Below are 12,345 nucleotides of genomic sequence, written 5' to 3' on the forward strand. Positions count from 1 at the left end.
CTATTTGAAATGATTTCAAATACTTGTATCTGTTCTTGATTAAGCTTTCCTGTTACAATGGAGCCAAAAGAAAAGCCCCAAAAACTGCTAACCCCTCCCAACTAGTGCTCCAGACATCGGCTAAATCGATCATAGTATGAAACATTTCAAAAAGTATTTGAACCCAGGTCTGGTGAGCATACCACCGCTATATGCATTGTAATCAAGGCTTAGATGAAGTATATGTCATTCTGACATTGAGGTACACAACTCATTTATTCATCCTCTCTTCTGGTTTTATACTGGTCTACTCTAATTGGTTACAGAGTTTAAGTGTTGCCATAACAACCTAAGAAACGAAAGATCCTTGAATATCCTCAGGCGGGCTGCACTCAAGAAAAACGTTCAACCGTATTCACAGACCCACCACCACCAACAATAAAGGGACTTTGGCTACTAACTCCAATCTGTCTGGATAAAATAATAAACCCATTGGAAGGTTGAGTGAGTAAGTTCTTGGAAATGGAAAGGAGACACCTGACAGCGGACCATTCCCACAATGACTGAGAGAGCCATCCGCTCGCTCACAGCAGTTACAACAGATGTTTAGCCTAGCCCTTCCTCAATGAGGACCATGCCAGTTTCTAGATGCACACACATGAACAAAGCACACCTGTATGCGCACACGCTTGCACATACACACACACACACACGCATTCTCTCTCACTCCCTTCCAGCCCAAGGTCATCTGGTTTCCACTGAAGCATGGAGGATGAGATTTCATGGAGGAGTCATCAAATCCACCCAGGTTATAAATGGATCATTGGTAACGTTATACAGTGTTGGGAAGGGAATGGGAGACCAGGCCTGGATTGGGAAGATTAGATGAAGATCAGATGTGAATTGCAAATTCAGCTTCATTGGAGAGCCATCCAAAAGCCTTGTGCAATCCTTAAAGCCTTTATCATTTCAGAATAGGAATATGTCTTTCCTTGATTGGTATCTAGGACAGAAAGAAGACAGAGATATGTTTCAGTAGCAGAGCTTCCTTCTGTTCTGTGTAATAACCATGGCAATCGATCTTCAGTTTAGAGGTTCCATTATGGTCCTCAGGAAGGAACACAACCCCAAACTAATATTTTCTGGTAGATCTATTTCACCATCCACCCACCAAGGTCAACTATATCTGTTGAAGGAGTGTATGTTCATGACATTAAAAATGTCTGCTTTCATTAAATATAACAGTTTGATTAATTGGGTTGGCTTTCCTCCTTTCAGCAAGAAAACAGTAACTCTGTCTGGACTATATTCAATTCTCATCGCTTGCGTCCCAAATGGCACCCTATTCCCTATATAGTGCACTACTTTTGACCAGGGTCGTATATATAGGGAATAGGATGCTGTTTGGGACGGACAAGTCTTTTTGGACTATAGTAAATACAAATCAAGTACAGTTATATGGAAAGAGTTGAAAGGAGCAGAATTTAAGTTATCGAATGAAATGAATGACGGGGTTGCTGACTGAAAGGAACAAGTATTGGGTCGTTCTACGAAAAGAGTGCCTTTAAGTAGAAATTGTTTTTTTAAAAGCCTGCTATATTAAATGAAGTGCCCTTTCATTTTGACCACTTGGAGAATTCAAGAAATGTGATTTGTAATATGAATAAAGGGTTGCTAAAGTGCCACAATTCTATGATGATTTTAACCCACTTAATCCCCAAATTCCTCTGCCACCCCTGTGTCACTTCTTGGAAGATTTTAACCCACTTAATCCCAAAATGTCTCAAATTTCACCATCATTATAAAGCCCTAGTTATTTTGTTGCTTTGACAAAGAATGTGTTTAATGTGAGTAGTGATTCATTTACATCGGTGCCTCATTTTAAGGTCAACCCTGTCACGTGAAATGAACTCTCTGTTGAATATGGTGAAACCTTTTTTTTTATTCTAAAGAAACATGAATAATTTAATAGTCAAATTATTAAATGAAAGCAGGTGAGCTGGTTCTACCCTTTTTGACACATTTCTGGTGTTTTGTGTTGGAAAACTGAGTGGGTCGCGCATTAACCTGTTACCCATAGATACTGTAGACAGGCTAGAATCTTTTTTTTACAATAAGAAGCTTACATTTTTGTGAAGCTTGCATTCAATTGCCACTCCCTGCTGCACACAACAAGCTTCCATTCCCCCTGTCACAAGGGGATTTATGGCTGATTTAAGAAGAAATCGTCAACCCTGTTACAGTCAACCCCGTTACGGTCAACCCTGTTGCGGTCAACCCCGTTACGGTCAACCCCGTTACGGTCAACCCTGTTACAGTCAACCCCGTTACTTTATTTGACACTTAATAAGCACTTACTATAGTAAAAAAATATATATGAGAAAACTCGGTTTTTATTAAGTTGAACATGTGCTCTTTATGACAGAATGTAACAGAGTTACACTACTTAAAAGGCACCGAATTGGTGGAACAACCCTGCTACAGAAGGTTGAAGAGAGCAGAGCCATAACAGAAGCTGACCATGTTGATTAATTGTATTGATTTAAGTAATTATAGTTGTTAGGTGACGACAGCATGATAAAATAAACATAGCGTAAGCACGCACACACACACACACACATACACACTTCCTGTATGACACCCCACATTATCTACTCCCCTTGTAAATATATTTAATTTTAGGCACATTAAATTAGCCAATCAATACCATTTGTTTAATAGCCAATCTCTGTCTTCATTTAACATTCACCTCCATGCATCTAAACATATCTGACCTAATACGAGATGAATGCTGAGTTCCAAGTCGAGGCATTGGGTCCCATTTTTAGAGTCTTTGGCATGAATCCCCAATCTTCCAATCTCAGGGCGTACACTGTAACCACAAAGCCACTGAGTTGGATTGATCTAATCACTTCAAATAAAAGCCTTGTTCTTCTGACTTACATGTACAAAAGACAGCGCTACAGTCTGATGCTCTTGCTTGACCTATGACCCTGCATCCAGTCACTATTATATGCAGCTAGTGTGGTTCGTCCAAAAATGATGTACTATCTAGTCCATATTAGGGTGCAGAGGCAATGTTTGGGAATCTTTGATGTGATAGTGGAGCGATATTTTTGTGTGTAGAGATCCTGTTAGGGATAAGTAGAAATATACTGTATGGTCTCTTATCTCGAATGGCACCTCGTTCCCTATAGTGCACATCTTTTGACCAAGGCCCACTCAGATCTGGTTCAAAGTAGTGCACTACATAGTGGGTAGGGTGCCATTTGGGACTCAGCCTGTACACACTACAGAGGGGCCTACTGTTTTACGGACCACTGTTCCGTTCCAACACAAACAGAATATTTCGGAGTGTATGTAACCCCCCCCATTTGCCATTTGGTGATGGAGCCGTTGTGTATGGAGGCTGGAAGATGCGCATTCCATCTAATCCGGAATGTCACAGATTTGACTTATTTTCCCGGCAGAACATTGAGAGAGGGATGGAGGGGAAAGTACTTTAATACTCTAGGTAGACAAAATGATAATGTGGTGAAATCGCTAAATGTACAACCTAACTTGTTCTTATTTGTCCCGAAAGCGTCATTGTGAATCACTGTTTACAGGAATTTCACTATTTCCACATTCATTGTTGATGGAACAAAAAACTTCAACATGAGGAGCAATGTTTTCACATCATAATTGGATGTGTTGAATACATTTGGTTTGATACTACTAAGATTGTACTATGAGTAAGATTTAATGTGATATTTTCCCCAAATGCATCAGGAACCTAAACATAACAGATCATTTACAGTAATAAGTTGGAGGGAAATCCTGGTCCATTCAAATCACTCAGTAGTCTCCTTAGTGAGAGGAAATTATGTCACTGGAGATTTTTCCCATTTCCTGTTTGACGAGTTTTCCCAATTCGCTGATAGACATATAGACTGTAGTATATTTTAACTAACTACCATATAACAACTTTATGTCATGGTTCCAAGGAGTAATTAGGGCAGGGTTCATTTGACTTATGCCAGTAATTACATGGAATCTTGTAATTATGTGTAAGTAAACATTAAAAAAAACTGAACTGATAAACCCCCTAAAACCAACAGACAGGCCTTTGAAGACTGAACAAGTCTCCAGACTTTTAAAGTTAAGAATGCATTTTTTTCAGTCCCTTTATGGTCAACCTAACTGTGGGAATATTACTGGTATGTTAAATGTCCAATGACACGATTATTCCCCAAAATGTCAACATCTGAAACTTAGGGGCAAAGAGAAAATACGGACAGGGTTAGAGGTGATAGGGGTCCCTCCTGTGAAGTGACATGATAGTGACACAAAGCATGGATTCAGTTTGGATCCCAGGTCATAAAGAACGACTGAGAGACTCTCCTCTACCTGGTGAGAACAGGTTACATCAGACTCCCTGTCTATCCGCCTAAGAATAATGACCTCGCCCTCTCACGTTCTGTCCCGTGAATGACAACCATGCAGTATTGGAGGTGACATTGACAGGTAAGGTGTGTTCTAGAACCAAAAAGGATTATTCAGCTGTCCCTATAGGAGAACCCTTTGGAGGACCCTTTTTGGTTCCAGGTAGAACCCTTTTGGTTCCAGGTTAAACCCCTTTGGGTTCCATGTAGAACCCTTTTCACAGACAATTATACATGGGCCCAAAAAGGGCTCTCCTATGGGAACAGACGAAGAACCCTTTTGGAACCCTTTTTTTCTAAGAGTGTATCATACGAGGTTCAGTAACACTAGTATTTACTTTCACACTGCAACAGCGGATTCTGATTAACGTTTGTTAATAATATCACACATCCTCCCCTTCTCTCCACCCCTGCTCTGTCCTTCATCATGGCATCGTGTGTGTTCCTTCATTCAGTCCTAGCACGCGATGACTCTGTGGCAGGACGCGCTTAACAAGCGCGCCTGCCATCTGCAGGCACGCCCGTACAAACACACGCACACACGCGGCTGGCTGACCAACCAGAAAATTAGACAGCGAGCTCCAGCACAGCACAGCCCAGGGTACGAGAAGTAAGCATCCAGAAAAACAAAATGTAAAACACTATTTTTTTTCAGAGTTGTATTCCAGAATTCACATCTTATGGCCTGTCTGGAGCTAAATTTGTCCCTAAAAATACCGGCACAAACAGATGATCCACCACATCAATCATTGACAGTCACAGTGGAAACGTTATATAGATGGTAAACATAAGTCTCTGTTTACAGGGAGATATGATGAGTCATCTTTATACGATGCTATGCTGTAGGTCAGTGTAGGTCAGTCAACTCCCGGTTCTGGGTGGAACTGGTCCCCTGGGGTGCTGCTAACCGGTCCCTCAGATGGTTATTTATTTGAACCTGATTTAGCCACTTCTCTTAAGTAGTAGTTTTAATGTCAGTGGTAGTTTCAATGTAAAGGCCATATCGTACCAGTTCCAGGTATAAAACAGGTTGAGAAACACTGCTGTACGTTTTCTTTACAGGAATGCACAGTTTATAGTCAGACTCAAAGGTAAGTTTAGTTCTCTGTTTCACTCTCTGTCCTTGATGATGTCACAGGCCATAGGAGAGGACCCATAGATCACATGACCTGACTAGTACACTGCTACTGACCACATGAACAAGCCATCTGTGTTCTCACCATAAGAACGACGAGGTCTGATATGTCTTAATGTACATTAATGTGTCATGGTCATCATTAATTATGGTGGATGAACCTGATACTGATGACCCCAGCAGCACAGCACGGCCTCCTGGGTAGGGTATGGCCCTCGCCCCCCTATGGGGTCCAGTGTCAGTAGATTCCAGACACAGCAGAGAGCCATCAGTTCAGGTAACCTGATAGGCAGAAGGTGTTCTGCATGGTGACCCTATTATGACCTCATTACGACATATAGCCTGATCCCAGATCTGTTTGTACAGTCACACCAATGACCATAGGAGTTGACCAGACAGTACAAATAGATCTGGGATCAGGCTACAATCAGTCTAGGAACATACAGAGATGACCCAGTCACAACCATAGAAATAGAATGAATAGAAAGGGTGTCTCCATTCAAGTCAGTGATGGCATAATGGGTGGACTGGTAGCCATTTTGAGTGTACCCATTCCATGAAGTAAAAGCAGGATGTGTATCCTTCAATCTGTGCTGTGATTTGTTGAGTCACCTCAACTGACATAAACAAATATACATTCTACATTACTATGGAAATCCAAAATGCCATGGAAATGATTGCATCACAATTCCAGGCAGCCATTGCGAGTGTACCTGTGAGTTTACTAGTCAAATTGCCAGGGTTAGAGCTTCCATTTCCATGGTCACAACTGTGCTGGTGAAATGCTGAAGCCTTCAGGCAAGGACCTTGCCCCGTCTTACAAACATGGTGGAGATGACTGAACTACTTACTGCTCACTCTAATATATCTACTCTGGGTTGTTAATTGGACTCGTTTGGACATTTCTTGATTTCTTGTTTAGATTTTGTGTATCTGTATAGTATTTGCTAGACAGTCTACTACACTGCTGGAGTTAGTAACATAAGCATGTCACTGCACCTGCTATAACACCTGCTAATCTGTGTACTTGACCATTAAACTTTGATTTGATTTGACTAGTGCACATAGCCTTACAAGACATGTTGCTGCCTTGCTAGGTACACACGGACTGATACAGTATTGTATTCTGTAATGCATATGTACTGCATTCACTTTCATGTAGACAAATGACATGGTCTATTATGTATAATACTGCCTGAAAAGCCAACGAGCTCTAAACAAACTAACAATGTGATTTCAACCTCAAGAGTCTAAGATGATGAGATTCCCCGTTTTACATCTTCCCCCGTGTAACTAGAGAAATTCTGTCTCTACAAGACGACATGGAAAAACACAACACAACACACACACACACACACACACACTCAGTCCACAGTTCATAGTCGGAGAAAATCGGTCCTTTGGGAACACTGATTGCGAAGCCACAAGTCGTGTGAGAAAACCATGTTCTCTGCCAAGTCACAGAGTCTTTATATGAATCATCTATTGAAGACATATCTAAGGTTTCAGTTAAAGTGCTGTCATGGACAGAGTGAGGAGGGGAAAGGGAAATAATGGATCCTTCTAAATGTATCCCACAGCAGCACTGCCACACAAATTACATGTTGTCTGTCACTCAGCATGTGCTGTCAACTTGGTTCACCCACTACACTCTTTCCATGGATTCCTTCTTTTCACGAAGGAGAAAGGAAAGATGACTCTAAAGCCCTCAAACTGAACTCTGGACCTCGAAGCCAGTTCCACTGCGTTTGTTCATCGTTCTCCTCTAATCGGGGACTGATTTAGACCTGGGAATGCCGAGTGTCTGCAGGTTTTCACTTCCCCCTTTGTACTTGATTGATGAATTAAGGTCACTAATTGGTAAAGGACTCCCCTCACTTGTTTGTCTAGGACTTAATTGAAAGGAAATACCAAAAACCCGCAGACCTTAGGCCTTCCACGGTATGACTTTGACACCCTTGTTCAAGAAGATCAACTGACTGAGTCCAGGGTCGTGTTCAGTAAGGAGAACACCTTTTGAAATGGAGCGAAACGGAAGGTGTTACTTGAACTTGTCCAATAAGAACGACAGATTTTTGTTTCTGTTGCAAAGTGCTTTGCTACGGTGTGCCCTTCTGAACACGATCCAATACAGCTCACTGGGCATCAACACAAACTCTCACTTGATATGGTAGCTAAAAATAGTGACACATATCAGATAATGTCTCCTCTAGATATTTATATCAAGGACTGTGCCATCACTTCTGCCGGATCAAAGACAGGTGTCCGATGAATGGAGTAGAGCTACCACAGTCATTTATCTTTCAAACAGGCCTATAGTCTGTTTGATCATAGCAGACTTAGCATGCGGAACCTTTTCACTAATTGGTACAGACTACAGTATCCAAGATGGACCATCATCAGGGTAAAACACATAAAACACAGCTATAAACTCAGGATTACATTAGAAGTAGATCATCCAACTCGTATTAGGACATTCAAGGCATAATCCAACTGCTCCAGTCCTTGAATACATCTAGAAACTATATTTTGAGGAGGTTAGGTGAGGGCTGGGTTCTCACTTAAAACAAGCAGGACTTCTATGAAACATCCAACTCAGCCGGCCCTGGATATAGACAGTACATCTATGAATCAATGATGATCTCTTCTGAGGAGATTAGGCTGTGTTCCAATCATCCCTTTTCAGGAAGGGATTGAGGCTGCATTCTCACTTAAAACGAGCAGGTCCCTTTGAAAAGGGCTCCTCTTCTCATTATTGGGTCATCAGGCATCAATTGGGCCGAACATGGGCTCTACTGCTCTACCCGATCTGTCCAGTAATGACTATGTCCACTCCAGACAGACAGACGGACGAACATGAGTAATCTACCAACTGCCTCAGACAGACAGACAGACAGACAGGGCACTCTCCCGTCTCAGGGAGTGTAATAAACGCATAGGGTCAATATGGAATTAACAGAATGGGATACATGAATATGTTATTAGCAGGCTTTAAAAGTAGGCACTTGGAGCTGAAAGCAGATCAGCGAGGGTGGTTGAATGGTTCCTCAGGGACCATCAATACGTCCGTAATGTCTGGTGGAGAAGAGAGGATGGAAGCAGAGAGCAGCCTGAGACAGAAGCGTGATAGATCGATTCCAGAGTGAGGCCCACTGTTTGGAATAGGCAGACACACAGACACCGTGTCATGCTCTATAAGCCTGGTAGGGATAATGTCCTCTCTCTCCCACGCTCTCTCTACTCTTATACGCCCTCTCTCTCTCTACTCCTATACGCCCTCTCTCTCTCTACTCCTATACGCCCTCTGACTCAATGATGTGGTTTCTTCTCAACACTCACTATACCAGGAAGAGGCCATTCAGCATTTACGTATATAACATACTTGAGATACGTCATGTAGCCTATTTTAGGATAGTCCAGTTGTGGGTAAAGATGCTCATTTACAATTGTTTAGCAGTTAATTGTGAATTGATCCATTTTGAATAAGGATAATATTTCAAAACTAAAAACGTGTCAAACATCTTAGAGATACTCATATTGTACCAACACAACCTATTTTACCAGCCAGCCTATTCCACTAGCAAAGTAAAAAAGTCTGAATATTTGTTATTTTCGTACCCTATTTGACTGCTAAAGAAGTATCATTGATCTTCTATTCTAAAACTTCTAGAGTAGTAGTTCATCTGTGGTACATAGATTGTCACTTTATTTGGCTGAAACACAACTGAAATAAAAGTCATCGATCTTCATTCTTCACCATCTAGTGTAGTTTGTCTAAGGTAGATTGTTGAGTGCAGACCTAACACTGATTTAATGATTACCGTTCCCCAGGGTCCAGTCCAGGAGGTTAGTGATTAACAGTACAACAGACTGATGAAACAGTAGGGAGTGGAAGGCTGCAGCATCAGGGAGAACTATATCCACTGGCCAGACATCATTTATACAGGCAATAAAATTAATGTCCCAGGCCTGCTACTGTCAATACTGGGAAGCTGTCCTAGCTTTGTGTTGTGTGAAGGGAGCCATATCCACCACCACCAGACCTGGGATCAAATAGTATTGGGCTTCATTTACACAGGCAACCCAATTCTGATGTAGTACTTTAGCTGGGCTTATTTGAGTTTGAATAATGAGCTTTACTGGCAGCAATGGCACCAATGGAACAGTCCCAAAAATTCAAACCCTGTCAGTCTCAGACGCTAGGCAGATTAACATATTTGAAATATTTGAAATATTATTTTAACCCAGGCCAGATAGCCACAGTCTCAGTCTCACAGTTATAGGGAAACATGTACTGAACTGTTCATCAGCACTGAACCGTTTCAACATTCCTTCAGACCAGTGGAGGCTGGTGGGAGGAGCTATAGGAAGACAGGCTCATTGTAATGGCTGGAATGGAATCAATGGAACGGTATCAAACATATCAAACATATGGAAATGACATGTTTGACTCCATTCCATTCCAGCCATTACAATGAGTCCATCCTCATATAGATCCTCCCACCAGCCCCCTCTGCTTCAGACTGAATTGGTATGAAGTCACTGTCAGATGTTCTCAGTCTAATGTGTTACTGAAGCCCAAAGACACAACAATGAGGTTTGGATGAGAGAAAACGTGGAATAGAGTGAAAATGATAGGGTTCTATTCTACTTGTATAGAAATAGTTTGAATTGTTTGGATTCTGAGAGGGTTTTGTGAAAGAAAGTGTTTATGAAGTTTTAAATTCTATTTTGGTTCGGTTTGACATTAAGGAATTGTTCTTGGCCAAGTCAACTATTACGGCTTGTTGATTTTTTACAACTACACTATATGGACGAATTGGACATACTGTAAGACTACCAATTGACACGTGGCATTGTCAGCAATGAAGGACGGATGGGCCTGGTATTTTATAGGATATAATTATGTATGTAGAAGTTTGGATAGAAAAGTATATATAGGAGTGGACAGTAATTTCTCGATTTACCCTGCTAGCCAGCCTCTTGTAGCTCATTGTGTATGTCTTGGGTCTGTGTCTTGTGGTGCAACAGACAGAACACTCAGTCATCTGTTGGATTTATTTACATTGTAGTCTCAGCCTAATTTCATTAGACAAGGAACCTTGGAAAAACCACTGTTACTGATGTCTTGACCTCAAATCAAATTGTATTAGTCACATGCTTTGTAAACAACAGGTGTAGGCTAACAGTGAAACGCTTACTTACTTGTCCTTTTCAAACAATGCAGTGTTAAAGATTTAACAAAAGTAGATATACAGTATATATATACACTACCGTTCAAAAGCTTGGGGTCACACAGCAATGTCCTTGTTTTTGAAAGAAAAGCACATTTTTTGTCGATTAAAATAAAATAGATCAGAAATACAGTACAGACATTGTTAATGTTGTAAATGACTGTTGTAGTTGGAAACAGCTGATTTTTAATGGAATATCTACATAGGCGTACAGAGGCCCATTATCAGCAACAATCACTCCTGTGTTCCAATGGCACATTGTGTTAGCTAATACAAGTTTTTATGATTTTAAATTGATCATTAGAAAACCCTTTTGCAATTACTGTTGTTCTGGTTAAAGAAGCAATACAACTGGCCTTCTTTAGACTAGTTGAGTATCTGGAGCATCAGCATTTGTGGGTTTGATTACAGGCTCAAAATAGCCAGAAACAAAGACTTTCTTCTGAAACTCGTCAGTCTATTCTTGTTCTGAGAAATGAAGGCAATTCCATGCGAGAAATTGCCAAGAAACTGAAGATCTCGTACAACACTGTGTACTACTCCCTTCACAGAACAGTGCAGATTGTCTCTAACCAGAATAGAAAAAGGAGTGGGAGGCCCTGGTGCACAGCTGAGCAAGAGGACAAGTGCATTAGAGTGTCTAGTTTGAAAAACAGACCCCTCACAAGTCCTCAACTGGCAGCTTCATTAAATAGTACACCAGTCTCAACGTCAACAGTGAAGAGGCGACTCCAGGATGCAAGAACTTTTCTAAGTGACCCTAAACTTTTGAACGGTAGTGTATATATATATATATATACAGTACCAGTCAAAAGTTTGGACACACCAACTCATTCAAGGGTTTTTCTTTATTTGTACTTTTTTCTACATTGCAGAATAATAGTGAAGAGATCGAACTATGAAATAACACACATGGAATCATGTAGTAACAAAAAAAGTGTTCAACGAATCAAAATATATTTTATATTTGAGATTCTTCAAAGTAGCCAACCTTTGCCTTGATGACAGCTTTGCACACATTTGGCATTCTCTCAACCAGCTTCACCTGGAATGCTTTTCCAACCGTCTTGATGAAGTTCCCGCATATGCTGAATACTTGTTGCCTGCTTTTCCTTCACTCTTTGGTCCAACTCCTCCCAAACCATCTCAATTGGGTTGAGGTTGGGTGATTGTGGAGGACAGGTCATCTGATGTACCATTAGGATTTTGCTTGTGCTTAGCAATATTCAATTTATTTTTATCCTAAAAAATTACCTAGTCCTTGCCTGAGGACAAGCATACCCATAACATTGTGCAGCCACCACCATGCTTGAAAATATGAAGCGTGGTACTTTGTGATGTGTTGTGCTGGATTTGCCCCAAATATACACTTTGTATTCAGGACAGAAAGTTCATTTCTTTGTAACAATTTTGCAGTTTTACTTTAGTGCCTTACTGCAAACAGGATGCATATTTTGGAATATTTTTTATTCTCTACAAGCTTCCTTCTTTTCACTCTGTCATTTAGGTTAGTATTGTGGAGTAACTACAATGTTGTTGATCACAGCCATTAATTTCTGTAACTATTTCAGTC

This window comes from Oncorhynchus kisutch, linkage group LG20 (assembly GCF_002021735.2).
Source record: "Oncorhynchus kisutch isolate 150728-3 linkage group LG20, Okis_V2, whole genome shotgun sequence".
In the NCBI taxonomy this organism is placed as follows: domain Eukaryota; kingdom Metazoa; phylum Chordata; class Actinopteri; order Salmoniformes; family Salmonidae; genus Oncorhynchus; species Oncorhynchus kisutch.